Source organism: Macaca nemestrina, chromosome 12, assembly GCF_043159975.1.
Source record: "Macaca nemestrina isolate mMacNem1 chromosome 12, mMacNem.hap1, whole genome shotgun sequence".
NCBI lineage: Eukaryota > Metazoa > Chordata > Mammalia > Primates > Cercopithecidae > Macaca > Macaca nemestrina.
The window spans coordinates 81,138,838-81,154,616 of NC_092136.1; the positions used below are offsets into that span (position 1 = coordinate 81,138,838).

General features: G+C 36.4%; 1 long non-coding RNA gene across 1 annotated transcript in view; it reads right to left on the minus strand.

Moving 5' to 3' along the window:
* LOC139357551 (uncharacterized) overlaps positions 1–15,779 on the minus strand; it is a 175,046-nt gene that overhangs the window by 33,994 nt on the left and 125,273 nt on the right. Inside the window, exon 3 of the long non-coding RNA XR_011610957.1 lies at positions 13,888–13,945. This is a non-coding gene — a long non-coding RNA (uncharacterized lncRNA). The remainder of the gene's footprint in view (positions 1–13,887; positions 13,946–15,779) is intronic.

Here is a 15,779-nt window from a genome sequence, read left to right on the forward strand (position 1 = left end):
GATTAATGGTATTATCCAAATCATTCCTGTTTTCCATAAGGTTTGTAGTGGTAAAAATATCTATTTGACCCTTAGTGTATTAAAACAGACTTCTGGCCATGTTTTGTTTCTCCATAAAACCCTATGGCTCTTCATTGGCCTAGGGTCTTTAACCCTAGGGCATTTTTAACATGTCTAGCTGCCTAGCTCCTGCCTTATTGTTTACCAGTGTTTTCTATCTATATGTAAATCACCCTTTTTAGGTTTCCCAAGTGTGCCATGAATTCATGTAACATCAATTAGTAAAATATTTCATAGGATATACAAGCATCACCTTATAGTGATGTCTTTCAGTTATAAACTCAACTTAAATTAATAACAAATGTGAACTCATCAGATCCTATAAAAGACCCAACTGGGTTAGGGTTCAAATGATGTCACCTGGACTCTTGAACCTTTTCTCTAGGCTGTCTTGCTCTGGGTTGGCTTCACCCTCCAGGAGGCTCAGGCAAAGACGTGCAAGAACAACCATGGTGTTACATCTTCCTCATAGTTAGTGATCCCAAATCTTCTCTTTCTCTCCTATTATCCAGTGTATTAAAAGACTTGAGTGGCTCTGTATGAGAATACATGCTCTTCCAGAAACAATCTAAGGGAAATGCCTCAGTAAATGCTATCTCTGTATTGCCAAAGGTCATAGTATTCTAAAACAAAAATAAAATTCTAAGGCCCCCTCAACCATCTGAATGGACTTTCTCCTCAGCCAGGGCTCTTTTTATTATTATTATTATTATTATTATTATTATTATTATTATTATACTTTAAGTTCTAGGGTACATGTGCACAACCTGAGAGACTGCTTCAGGCCATGAAGGGAAGTGAGGGTTGAACATGCCTCATTATACCTCTCCACCATTAACATCAACATAGATGTTAACTCTGATAAAAAAACATTTTACAACTTATTCTTTCTGAAGCCTGGTAGCTAAAAGCTTCATCTGCATGATGAAACTTTGGTCTCTACAACCAATTATCTCTTCAACCAGATTTTTACTTTCCCTGTGATCCCAGGCCTTTAAACAAACTCAACCAATTGTCAACCAGAAAATGTTTAGATTTTCCTATAGCCTGGAAGCTATCCCCACCCTCCCAATCCCACCCCTTCTTTAAGTTGTCCCGCCATTCTGGACCAAGCCAATGTATTTCTTAAATGTATTTGATTGATTTCTCATCCTTCCTAAAATGTATAAAACCAAGCTGGACCCCGACCACCTTGGGCACATGTTCTCAGGATGTCCTGACAGCTGTGTCACAGGTCATGCTAACTCATATTGAAACTAGGCCTCATAATTCCTAAGCCTCATAAAATTTAGAAAGCTTGGCCATCATGAAACTTAAACCCCAGATGGCCACGGATAGCCCCCCGATGTTCCCAGAACCCAAACAGAAAGACAATTCCGGGAAATAGCCTCATGGGGTCCTCATGGGGCCCCACCCTGATAGCCTCATGAGGTCCCACCCTGATAGCCTCATGAAGTCCCACCCTGATAACCTCATGGGGTCCCACCCTGACTCAATGTCCCCGATGTTCCCGGAATCAGCAATTCCAGGAAAGAACCTCCTAAGGTCCCGCCCCAACCAATCAGAACAGGATACCTTGCTCAGGCCATAGACAGACCCAATTACCACGCGCCTAAAGCTTTGTTTGAATTTCGTGCCCTAAGCTGTGTTTGAACTTGTGTTTGCCTATATAAATAACCTGTAACAAGCACTCGGGGTCCCAGGGCCAACTTAGAGCTTGGGACCCTAGCGCGCTAGTAATAAATAACTCTCTGCTGTGAATCTCGTGTCGGTGATCCTTCCCCGCGACCCCTGCCCAGGAGGGAATGGACAGTTCGGTTCCAACAATATTTGGCTCAAAATAAATCTCTTCAAACGTTTTGCAGAGTTTGAGTCTTTTAATTGACAGTACTACCCTTGTGACAAGCAATGGCATGGTTCAGCTCCATCCAAGTCATATGGAAACAAAGGCTGTTTTTGCCACAGTAAAAGAAAAAGATAAAAGCAGAATATCTACAACATGTCTCCTTTCTCTTGCTAACTTCTTGCAATTATACTGAATCATCAAATGTGGTTTCCCTGAATTTTGGCCTAACATAATTTTATCTTTTTTTGTTTTGTTTCGTTTTGTTTTTTGTTTTGTTTTTTGAGATGGAGTCTCGCTCTGTCCCCCAGGCTGGAGTGCAGTGGTGTGATCTTGGCTCACTGCAACCTCTGCCTCCCAGGTTCAAGAAATTCTCCTGCTTCAGCCTCCCAAGTAGCTGGGACTACAGGCACGTACCACCACATCTGGCTAATTTTTTGTATTTTTTAGTACAGATGGGGTTTCGCTGTGTTAGCCAGGATGGTCTCCATCTCCTGACCTCGTGATCCGCCCACCTCAGGCTCCCAAAGTGTTGGGTTTACAGGCTTGAGCCACCATGCCCGGCCAACTTTTATCTATTTTTTAAAAATATTTTTGTCGGGGCCGGGCGCGGTGGCTCAAGCCTGTAATCCCAGCACTTTGGGAGGCCGAGACGGGCGGATCACGAGGTCAGGAGATCGAGACCATCCTGGCGAACATGGTGAAACCCCGTCTCTACTAAAAAATACAAAAAACTAGCCGGGCGAGGTGGCGGGCGCCTGTAGTCCCAGTTATTTGGGAGGCTGAGCCAGGAGAATGGCGTAAACCCAGGAGGCGGAGCTTGCAGTGAGCTGAGATCCGGCCACTGCACTCCAGCCTGGGCGACAGAGCTGGACTCCGTCTCAAAAAAAAAAAAAAAAAAAAAAAAAAATTTTTGTCTGCATTTGGCCAAATTGAACTGATAATATTTTTAAATATAGAGTTATATTTCTGAATTCATTAATTTTAATTTTCCACAAAAACCCCTTTTCGATAATATAAATTACTCTATTGCAAAGATACATGCACACGTATGTTCTCGCAGCACATTTCACAATAGCAAAGACATGGAATCAACCCAAATGCCCATCAGTGATAGACTGGATAAAGAAAATGTTGTGCATATATACCATGGAATACTATGCAGCCATAAAAAGGAATGAGATCATGTCCTTTGACAGGACATGGATGAGGGGAACAACACATATTGGGGCCTGTCAGGGGGTAAGGTGAAAGGAGGCAGAGCATTAGGAAAAATAGCTAATGCATGCTGGGCTTAATACCTAGGTGATGGGTTGACAGGTGCAGCAAACTGTCATGGCACACATTTACCAAATGTGGTACATATACACCATGGAATACTATGTAGTCAGAAAAGCATGAGATCATGTGTTTTGCAGCAACATAGATGGAGCTGGAGGACATAATCCTAAGCACACTGAAACAGGAACAGACAACCAGGTACCACATATTCTCACTTATATGTGGTAGCTAAACATTGAGTACATGTGGACACAAAGAAGGGACCAACAGACAATGGGGCTTAGTTGACAGCAGAAGGTGGCAGGAGGGAGAGAATTAAAAAAACAAAAAAAAAACCCTGCCTATTGGTTACTATGCTTATTACCTGTGTGACAAAATAATCTGTATATCAAACACCAAATCATTCAATTTACCTCTATAACAAACCTGCACATGTACCCTTGACCCTAAAATAAAAGTTAAAAAACATCCTTTGGGGAAAGGAAGACATTAGGGAAAAGAGCAGTTCATAAAGACATGCAGTAAGGATAACAAAGTTTGGTATACACATACACACACTTGCACTTGCTGAATATTAGAGTCTTTTTATTTTGTCTATTATAGTTTGAAAATGAGAACTCTCAAACATATTTTTACATTTAGATATTCCAATAAATGTAAAAATTGTACAGACAGACTATCCTCATTTTACTTTTTTATTTTTATTTTTTTGGGGGGGAATATTTGGGAATTAGAATGTTAAGTGCTTTTCTGAAGTTTGTATAGTTAGTAAGTGGTGGAGACTAGACACAAACTCAGCCATGAAATTCAACCTCCACATTGCTGTCCATGGCACCAAGTTCCGAAATTGAACAGGAAGAAAGTTTATGGAATCTAGAAGAGAATACTTTCTTAGACACAAAGGATATAAAAGAAGGTTTGTTCTTCTCCTAAACTGTGAAGAGACAGTTACATTATATTGAAAACTTTTACCTGGAGAAAATATCCACAGCTTTTTAGTTTATGCAGAATATAACAGCTAATGTGATATTTATAAGTTCTACCACAGTAGAGTATACTACTCTCAAGTTATCACTTTTGGCTTCAGTTTCTAACTAACAAAATTTAATTAGTTCTAGTAAGAAAAAAAAATGGGGTAATTAATTACAAGATTAGCGTCCAGGAAAGGGAGGTTACACATGGTCTATTTTAATTTCTACTGAAGTCGATGAAAATGATCAACTATGGGTGTGTAAGTATTTGTACATGTTATTGACTATTGCAAGAAGGTAATTTGGGAAAGAATTAACTGAGTATTGTAACTGGGTGCAATATTGCCCTTTCTGTGTTCTTGTCAATTCCCCCAGACTTCTCTCTTTTATTATTATTATTGTTTTTGGCTAGTTCTCATCTTCAGTAAAATGGAGCATTTCAGGTATTAGAAATAAATAATTAAATAATTTTTTGGAAAGAGGAGGTTGCTTGGTGGCAACTATATCTGAATTCAAAGTTAGAGTCAGTACTTCACTAGATGTGTCAATCTGAGCACGTTATTTAACTTCCCAGAAACCTGTTTCCTTATATGAGAACAATAGTTATTGTTGCATTCTAAAATATATGACCTTAATTGCTTCTAGAGTCTTTTTTATCATATTCTTATTAGGACTTTTTAAAACTATTATTTTAGGTTCAGTGGTAAATGTGCAAGTTTCTTATATAGGTAACTTGCATGATAGAGGGGTTTGATGTACAGATTATTTTGTCACACAGGTAATAAGCATAATACCCAATAGGCAAGTTTTTTATCCTCTCCCTCCTTCCACCTTCCACTGTCATCTAGGCCTCAGTGTCTGTTGGTCCCTTCTTTGTGTCCATGTGTACTCAATGTTCAGCTACCACTTATAAGCGAGGCTATTAAGTATTTGGTTTCCTGTTCCTTTGTAGTGTGCATAGGATGGATTATGGCCTCCAGCTGCATCTATGTTGCTGCGAAGGACATGATCTCCTGCTTTTCTTTAGCTATGTAGTATTCCATGGTGTATACATACCACATTTTCTTTATTCAGTCTACCATTGATGAGCATTTAGCTTCGTTCAATGATTTTGCTGTTGTGAATACTGCAATGATGAACATAAGAATGCATGTATCTTTTATGGTAGAATAATTTGTATTATTTTGGGTATATTCCCAATAATGGGATTGCTTGGTCAAATGGTAAATCTGTTTTGGGATCTTTGAGAAATCGCCAAACTACTTTCTACAGACTGAACTAATTTACATTCCAACCAACAGTATATAAACATTCCCTTTTCTCCACAACCTTGTTGGCATCAGGTATTTTTTGACTTGGTAGTAATAGCCATTCCGACTGGTGTGAGATGATAGTTCACTGTGGTTTTGATTTGCATTTCTTTAACGATTAATGATGTTGAACATGTTTTCATATGCTTGCTGGCCATGTATATGCCTTCTTTTGAAGTGTCTGTTCATGTCCTTTGCCTGTGTTTAATGGGGTTGTTTTTTGCTTATTAATTTGTTTGAGTTTCTTATAGATTCTGGATATTAGACCTTAGTTGGATGCAGAGTTTGCAAACATGTTCTCTCATTCTGTAAGTGGTCTGTTTATTCTGTTGATAGCTTCTTTTGCTGTGAAGAAGCTTTGTAATTTAATGGGACCTAAAGGATTTGCTTTACCTTTCTTTCAGTGAATTGGTGAATGTTCTCCTCTCTGGAGTTCTTCCCTCCTTCCTCCCCTTCTTCCTACATCTCTCACTCTCCCTTTCTTCTTTCCTTTCTACTTTCCCTCCTTTCTTCCTTATTTTCCCCATTTTGTCTTATATACATAACTTTCCACATAATACTCTCAATATAAATAGCCTTAACAAGTTTAACAATCACTCAAACTATGCAAATGTCACTTTGTCATCACCATCATGGCGAAACAGTAATTATCATGTACGCACCATTTTATAGGTTAAACATGCTTTCTCGTGTCAGCTTATTTTATTCTGACTTAACCAATTTGGAAATCTAAACAGACATCTTTTATCTTATATTATGATGCGTCTATATATTTTCATTTCTGTGGACTGAAAATACAAAGAGGAAATGTAATACTTTATGATACTGAGCTACAATAGAGCTTAGTGAGAAATAGAAAAAAAAAAAGAAACTAAGATCGTGCTTCTAATTTGGTCTGGACAAAGTTCTAGGTACTTCATATGCAGCTCAATATCAAAAAGTTCATTTTTTCAATTAGGTTATTGAGTCAGGGTTAGTAAGGTTTAGGAATTTGTCCCTGGGTCAAGGGCACAGTCTAAGGTAGAGAGCAAGACTTTGATTTTCAAGGTCAATGTGCTTTCTGCTATACTTAACTACTTATCTTCCTTCTGAGAAGGAAGTATATTTAAGCTCATGTTCTTAATATTCACAGGCAATTAATTGGACAATTTGGGACAGAGTTTTGACTCTTGTGACATTGAATTCTTCAACATTTATACTATCATAAGTTAATTTATTAAGCAGCATCTTTGTTGCACCAAAGTTAATTTAACTTCAAAAATTTTTCTGAGTTTTAAACAGAGAATGATTTTAGCCCCTGGGAAAGTATGATTCAATAATAACATTGAAATGGTAATAAAATATGTAATTTCAGCATCTTAGATTTGAAAGACATTAATGGGACTTTTTGATTGATCTGGGCCTTTTCTCAAAATTTGGGTGCTGTGAAAACATGCCTTAAATCAATTGAGCCATTTATTTCCTAGTGTTCTCAGCTTTCTCTTACACTTGATGATTCTGCTTCTCTTGAATAACTGCAGATTGCAAATCATTTTAATGTTTATTTCCCCAATTGACTTTCCTTTCAGATGTGAATAATTCATCTACACTTCTTTCTGTGAGTCTCAAGTGCCAAATCCTATTGTATGAAATACTAATATAATCTTGATGATTTTTGTGCAAGAAAAATGGGAGAGCAAAGTAAATATATATATACACACACACCTACACACACATATTTGTATGTGTACATACACACATCTACACGTACACATATATATATATGTATAGCCTTCATTGAATTTTATGTGGAGAAGAAAAAATAAATTGGTTGGAATAAAACATGTTTGCTGATTAAGTACCACCTATTAAACTTCTGTGAGCTGTTTGGTATTTATGTTATGTTATGGGCCATAAATGTAAAACAAAAATGACTTTCATATTATAGAAAAAGAGGGTATCTTTTCAAAATCCCACAATCAAAATTTTATATCATGAAATAAAATAGTTTGAGTTAGAAGACATTAGAAGACATAGCATAATAATATAATGTGGCTTGATTTAATAAATTTTAAAAGATAATAAAAATGTTATTTTTTTCTCTTCAAATGAGTCCCAATATTCTGGTGTTTCTGCAAATTTGAAAGAAATTTGATTTGTAGATATAAACATTTTGGGAATGTCAGCAGGAAAGAATACTAGGATACTAGAAGAATACTAGAATACAGGGAAGAATATAGAACAAAACATTTTTAAAATGATGTATTTCTGAATGGCTATATGTCATGACTTACAAAGATGGGAGAAGTTTCTTCCCAAGACCTAACATATTATTTGTTTGTAACTAATAAAACAGAGGAATTTAGAGGCACTGGGTAACTGTACATCAGCAAGACCACTCAAGTAGCCTTTTTTGACCACTCTGTAGAAGAGATAAATACATAAATAGAAGCTAGAAATGCTGAATCTAATTAGAAACTAATTGGATAATCAAAATAAGGTTTTATTAGCTAGAATGAGTTTTCTAGGGATTTAACCCAAAACTTTGTCTATGGACCCCTGCACTCCTATTTTAAAGTTACACCTATGGCTTAGTAATGATAACATACCAAATGGGCAGTGGCTTTGAAGCTGGGACAAACTAAGAATGCATAGTCTAGTATACAAAAAAGAGCTAACAGATATTTTGCATTTGTGCTTCAGGTTTTTTACTATCTCCCTCTCTCTTTCTTTTTTTTTTTTTTTTTGAGTCGGTGTCTCTCTCTGCCGCCTAGGCTGCAGTGCATTGGCGTGATCTCAGCTCACTACAAGCTCCGCCTGCTGGTTCACACCATTTCCCTGCCTCAGTCTCCAGAGTAGCTGGGATTACAGGTGCTCGCCACCACACCCGGCTATTTTTTTTTTTTTTTGTATTTTTAGTAGAGACAGAGTTTCACCGTGTTAGCCAGGATGGTCTCTATCTCCTGACCTCGTGATCCGCCCTCCTTGGCCTCCCAAAGTGCTGGGATTACAGGCGTGAGCCACCGCGCCAAGTCTTTTATTGTCTCTCTTAAAGTTCACAACAACAAAATAGGTGACATTACTCTTCATTTTCATAAGGAAATTGAGCCTTAGATGCAGGACACAATAATAAACAGTGAGAGTAGAGTTCAAATGATAGACCTACATTTCTCATAGCATACTTTTTAAATGTCTGACCTCAGCATTTTCTATACACTTAACATCAAACTACAGTAAAAAGAAAAAGGAAAGGTGAGAGAATACATCAAACCTATTAAGCTGCAATGATTAAAAAATAACATCTTCCAAACATATTTAAGATTATTGTCTGTATCTAGAATAATCTCTCTTTCAATAATCTATCTTTGATATCCCTACGTATTTTTCTGAGCCTGGCTAAGTGGTCACCTCCTCTATGAAGTCCTCTCTGTCAGCCTTCCACATAGATTATCATTATTTTTTCCTTTTGTTTTCCATAATGATTTGAGCATCTGATATACTTTTCCATACCTTATCTTTTTTAGTTATTATAATAATTTATAATATTTATTTATAAAAGCTCTGTTTTATTCAAATAAATGTTAAGCTCCTTGAAAGTACAATGTCTAATTTTTTTTAATTGTCATGGACTATACAACATAATATGCATTCAGCAAATACTTGAAAAAAATATGAAAACACTGAAAAACTAAAATAAATAATTTATGTGAATATTCAACATTTATCTACATTGTTTGGATAGCCAATATGTCTAAAGCTACTAGGAGGAATTATCTCTACAGGAACATATTTCAAATAATTATATTAAATAAATATTAATATGCATGAGTTTAATTTCAATTCCTTGATAGTTTCCATACATAAACTGCTGTCAAATCATATCAAATCGTCATTATCAGTATTTTCTCCATGATTTTTTGAAAATGCCATCTGTGCTATGCCACTTTTATATTGCTATAAATAAATATCTCAGGCAAGATAATTTATAAAGAAAAGAGGTTTAATTGGCTCATGGTGCTGCAGGATCTACAAACATGGCTCCACAAGCATGGCTCCAGCATCTGCTACTGGTAAGGGCCTCAAGAAGCTTACAATCATGGCAGAAGGCAAAGGGGAGCTGTTGTATGACATGGTAAAAGAAGGAGCAAGAGAGAAAAGGGAGAAGTGCTACACACTTTTAAATAATCATATCTTGCATGAACTGAGCAAGAACTCACTTATCAACAAAGGGATGGTGCTAAACCATTCATGAGAGATCTGCCTTGATGATCCAATCGCCTCCCATCAGGCCTCCCTTCTAACATTGAGAAACACATTTCAACAAGAGATTTGGAGAGGACACACATCCAAACGATATTACCATCACTGTCTAAAATGACTGACCCCATTATTTTTTCTACTCATGCTTACAAGGACTTCCCCAAGCAACTTTTCGGAACGCTCTTCTAACTCTCTGTCCCCCTTTCTGGATTAGATGCCAGTTTTTACAGAAGTATTCTGGGAATGCCAGCTGTCAATCATCTGGAAGATGGCTCTGTGGGAAGCTGAGTTCTAGGTGAGTTCCACCTAGATTGAGACAGCCCCACGTACCGGCTTCTGTTTTTCGAGCAAACCCAGAGATAAAGATATACATAGTGAAATTTGAATAATTCTTCTGCTGCGCTACTGTACTTGACTGATTGTAAAGTGTACAAATCAATTTGTAAATTAGATTCTGAATCTAATTTACCAGGAAGTACTATGCATTGGGTAAGATATAGTGAATAAAATGTACTAGAAAATTTCAACTCAATAATATAAAAACACAAATTGCATTTTATTCCCTTTATACTCCTTCTAGTTGTTACATTTCCTTAATGTTCAATGCCAAACTCTTTACCATAGTCTTGTCTTAATTTAAAGTTTTGAGTTTTTGTTTCCTTCATGCTTCCTGGGTTTCAATTCATATTTCAAAGGGAATGTTACCAATTCCAAGAATGCATTATGGTTCTTCACAGCTTACGCAGTTCCTTCTCCCTGGACTTTCCTTAGCCCTTCTTCTTTAACTTGAAGACTCTATCTTCAAGACTCAGCTTAAAGTTCAGCGTCTTGAAGCCTTTGCTTCTTTCTCTGAGCTCCATAATACCTACCAATAGAAGCTTCTGCTAAAGTATCATTGTAGCGATTGCACTTTTTTCCCCCTTCCTAACTGATAGCTCTGGAAGATGAGACACTTACTTTTCTTAGATTTCAAGGTATCCCTTGGTCCTACCACACCGTTCAGATTTGAGTGATAATTAACAGAAACAATCCATCTGTATGTAAAAGAAGGAACGGGATGACTTCTTTATGACCAACTATAAAGCAGATACATTCAAGATTTTAAAATATTTGCAGATATGGAAATACAGTGTTATAGTGTGGAATTTCACATTTAAAATATAATACATTCAGGCTAGGCAGCTTTATTCCAGATATTAAGCAGAGAACATCCAATTTAAGATATCTTGGCATAAATCTTATAAAAGGCTTACTGTAAAAACTAAATGTACATATGAGCATGTATTTGCTCAGTCGTTTGTATTACAACCTTCTGATAATTAAATAGAAATGCTTGCATGTGCCCAGTCACAGAGATAGAAGTAATTGTTGTGTGGAGTCAAGACAGATTAGAATAAGATTCAGTCATAGGGAAATACTTTTGTACCTTCAATCCTATCAACTGAAGTAAGGGCAAATGTCTTCATTCTGATGGTAGGACTCATGAAGGGTAATAAACAAGCTCTGCTCTTTTCATGCAGCTGAGTCTTAAGAAAAGATTCCCATTCTCCAGAGCAAATTAAAAACTTGAGTGAGGGGGAGGAAAGAAAAAATGAAGAGAGAGAGAGGAACTAGAAAAAGATAGATAAAGTAAATGTAATGCTCTTGCCAGACACTGTAATTGGTTCCTGAAAACTGGACAGACGAGTTGGGGTTATAGCAAAGGCAATGGCTTAAATCATGGCTCTGCCCCTTAGTAACCATGTGACCTTAAATTAAGCTACCTCAACTTCTGATTACTCATGCGCAAAATTAGATTGATAATATCTCTTTTGTGGTGGTTTTGAGGATAAAGGAAATACTACAGGTAAAGTGATTTAAAAAATTGACACTTCAATAAATATCATATTTTTTGTTATTGTTATTTTTAATGAGACTGATTCCACAATTCACTTGCTGAAACCTCTCTTCTGGATTCCTGTTTTGGTCAAAAGGAAATCTAAACTCACACTGGGTGCTCTGGCCTCCTCATAGGCCACCTCTCCTGTAATCTCTCTATCCTTACATTCTCCTGGACTACCGTGTGTCACACTGACCTACTTTCAGACCCTCAAACAGCTGATTTCAGAACCTTGTAATTCTTATCTGACAGGGATATTCTCCAGCGAAGTCTACGTAGAGCTAACTTCTCCTAGTTCTCAGGTCTTTTATTAAATGTTACCTCCACAAAGGGCCTTTGCTGGCCACACACTAAAGTGGTATCTGCCCTGGTAAACACATATCTACTCATCAAACATTATGCTTGCAATATGATTCTATCTTTGTACTTTCAAGCTTTAACTACATTTGTTTGTTTACTTGCATATTCTCTGTCTCCTAGCTGCATTTTAATCACCTCGATAACAGAGAACACGTTTCTTTTCTTAGGTGCTCAAAAAATATTTGTTGCATGTAGATAGGAGGAAGAGACATGAAGAACAGTCTCAGTTAGGTAGTTACATCCTACTCCTTTTTCTAAGACCTGCTGAGAAAGAACTTAGACTTGCAATAGGAAATTTGGGAAATCAGGGCAAAGACAACCAGCATCATTTTTTCTTACTAGTCAGAAGTAAAAATTGAATGAAAAACTGTGTGACATATACACAAAGGAAAAGTAATGGCAAATTAAGTACACCAGAGCGCATCAATTCAAGGAAAATATTTTTACAGGAACTTTGATAAGGCATTCACCAATTTCATAGTAAAGACAGAATGAAATGTGTAACAGAACTCTACTTTATGCTATTTGCAAATGTTGTCAGCTCTTAAAGATAACTAGCTACCTTGGGTGGGCATATAATTATTTTAGGCAAGATCTCAATCTTCTCTCATGCATTGTTGGTGGGAATAAAAAGATTACAGTCCTTTCAAAACTATTATTTAGTGAAAGACACAAAATGCACGTGCCATTTAACCTAATAATTCTACCCTGGGGTTCTACCCTTACATAACAGTACAAAATACAAAATGAGCTCTGTGCACAAATATGTTTCCTATAATATTATTTATAGCAATGAAATAGAATAATCATCATAAATACATTCACAGTTACTATCATGTAGTAAATAAAATTCATTTCCAGTGAGTTTATGTTATAGGAAATGCATATAATTTTAGTGAAAACAGATGAATTTAAATATTTACAATAATAACTTATCTCTCCTATTTTGAATTTCTATAAATTTTTAAAAATAAAAATATATTACTGTATCAGGGTTCAACTACAGAAGTAAAATCAGTAGTATGTGTGAGTATGCATGGCATAAACCAATTCTTTTTATTAAGAATGTTTGATATGATCCACTAGCTTATGTAATTTTACTGGCTAGCTAAGCAAGCCTGAAGTTCACATAAAAGGAAGAGGAAAGAGAAGATTATGAACTGGCTATAATCCCAACGGCATGGGTTGAAGCTTATTGTCCACAGAAAGGCAGTCACGAAGAGGATTCATGAGGAAGGAAGAGCAACTGCAGATCCCCCTGCTGTTTGGAGCCTCTCAGCTGAGGGAAGGCTGAAATGCTCTTTGAAAGGACTGCCAACTGATCCAATCAGGCCAACCCAAGATAGTCTTCATTTTGATTAACTTGAAGTATATCAATTTTGGGTTTTATTTATATCTGCAAAATCCTTTCACAGTCATACCTAACAGTGTTTGACTGAATACCTAGAGAAGGTGTATGTTGGCTGCAAATGCCTGCTGCCTGCCTTCCATCCTCCAAATTTCTTGAGAAAATACCTTGTAGAAAAAACCTTAACTAGAAACATGCTAGAAAAAGAACTTGGGGACTATAACTCAGACCAGCCTAGTTGACACATTACAAAGCCTTCACAATTGCTTTTATAAACAGAAAAGGAAAAATAATTATTAAATATTATTACCTGTAACAGTGATAGAAGTTAAAAAAAAAAAAAAGAAGACTACTTATTGAGACCTACTATGTGGCAGTTACTTGACATGTATGATGCAATTTACCTAATATTGTAAAATATTCAAAATTATGTTGTTGGACTCGATTTTTTTTTATTTGTATATACTTATGGGGTAAAAGTGAATTTTGTTACATGAATAGATTGTGTAGTGATGAAATCAGGAATTTCAGAGTATCCATCACCCAAAACATGCATTGTACCTATTACGTAATTTCTTAACTTGACTGAAACTTACACAAGAGAAGAACTTGGCTATCTGGTCAGTGTTATATTTCCAGTGCCTGGAAAAGGACCTGTTACAGAATAAATACTTGGTAAATAAATAAATAAGCAAAACCAACCAACAAACAAATAAATGTTCTCATCAAGACTATGAGCTAAATACTGTTATCCTTTACAAGTAAGAAAATAGAAATTCAAATAACCTTCCCCAGCTATAAAACAAGTAAATATATAAACAAGTTTTACATCCTTAAGACATTTGGTTTCAAAATCTGAGTACAGTACAACTATACTTTCCAAATAAATGTGTTTATTAGTAGTAAATTAGTTATTTATAAACACTACATTATTTTTAATAAATAGAATATATTTTGTAAATTAAAAAATCATAATCACTAGCTGCACTGGTTGTATCTGAAATAAAGTGAGAGGGAAGGAGGGAGGAAGGCATGAGTGTGATGAGGATGCCTGCTTTCATGGAGGCAAGGCTGGGAGGCAGAGATCGTGGGCTGTGGCAGGCGAGGTCAGTGAGAGGCCATTTAGTCTGGAAGGAGTCCCCTCAGGCAAAGCCAGGTTTTAAGATGGACAAGATCAATATGAAAATCAAATGCATTATCTTTGTTTACATCCCAGGTACTGGAGTGTGAGAGTCTTTGGCAAGCAAGGGAGCAGGACTGCAAGTGATGGATGTACCACTTAAATGATGCTTTGCAAAGCCTTCATCATGTTCTGGCAGAAGAGTCACAAGAGAATAAATGACTTTCTTTTAAGTTCCAAGAGCAGGAAGGAGGAGACAGACAGTGTGAATGTCACAGTCCCCATTCAATTGATTTCTCAGCCATCAACGCTAAAGAGCAATCTCCAGAGGGAAGAGAGGCTCAAATACACAAACCCATGGAAGTTTGAGTTATCTTTAATGAAATCTAAAGAATTTCATTGCTTTTATTTATTTGTTTTTTTTTGTTTGTTTGTTTGTTTGTTTGTTTTGTTTTTTTTTTTTTGAGCCAGAGTCTCGCTCTGTCGCCCAGGCTGGAGTGCAGTGGCGCAATCTCGGCTCACTGCAAGCTCCGCCTCCCGGGTTCACACCATTCTCCTGCCTCAGCCTCCTGAGTAGCTGGGACTACAGGCGCCCGCCACCGCGCCCGGCTAATTTTTTTTTTGTATTTTTAGTAGAAACGGGGTTTCACCGTGGTCTCGATCTCCTGACCTTGTGATCCGCCCGCCTCGGCCTCCCAAAGTGCTGGGATTACAGGCGTGAGCCACCGTGCCCGGAGCTTTTATTTATTTGTGAAGAAAATTATTTACCCATCATTCAAAATTGTAAAAAAAGACAACTGCAAAAAGATGGAAAATAGGTAAGGAAAAATAATCATTATGTTTTCCACCACTCATACAATTTTACTTTTCAAGTTTCCCTTTTTAATTTAATAGAGCTGAGTTTCAGGCTTAAAGTTACAAAGTAGCGAGAATACTTATAAATCACTTACTTGAGTTTCACATTAATAAAATCAAATATGTTAAATAGTAAATTAATAAATTACTAAATATAATTTTAAATTATTTGGAATTTGCAGTTATTATTCACTTGCTCATTGTATACTCTTCTATAAAAGAAGTGTGTTTTTCTAATATAATCATGTTGGATTCACTTTTTGACTACAAAGTTTATAGAAACGTAAAAGATGTTTGAGAGCAACAGCAACATTTCAACCGAAATAAAAAAAAAACAGTGATTTTTAACAATTTGAAATAAAGGTAGTTACATCATATATCTAGGGTAAACTAGAATTCAAATTACAGAAATATCAAAATACACCTTATTAGGAACACATTCAGTCTATAAAATAAGCAATGCCTTCCTGTGAGAATTAACTATTCATTTCAAAGAGGGTAACCCCTGAATAG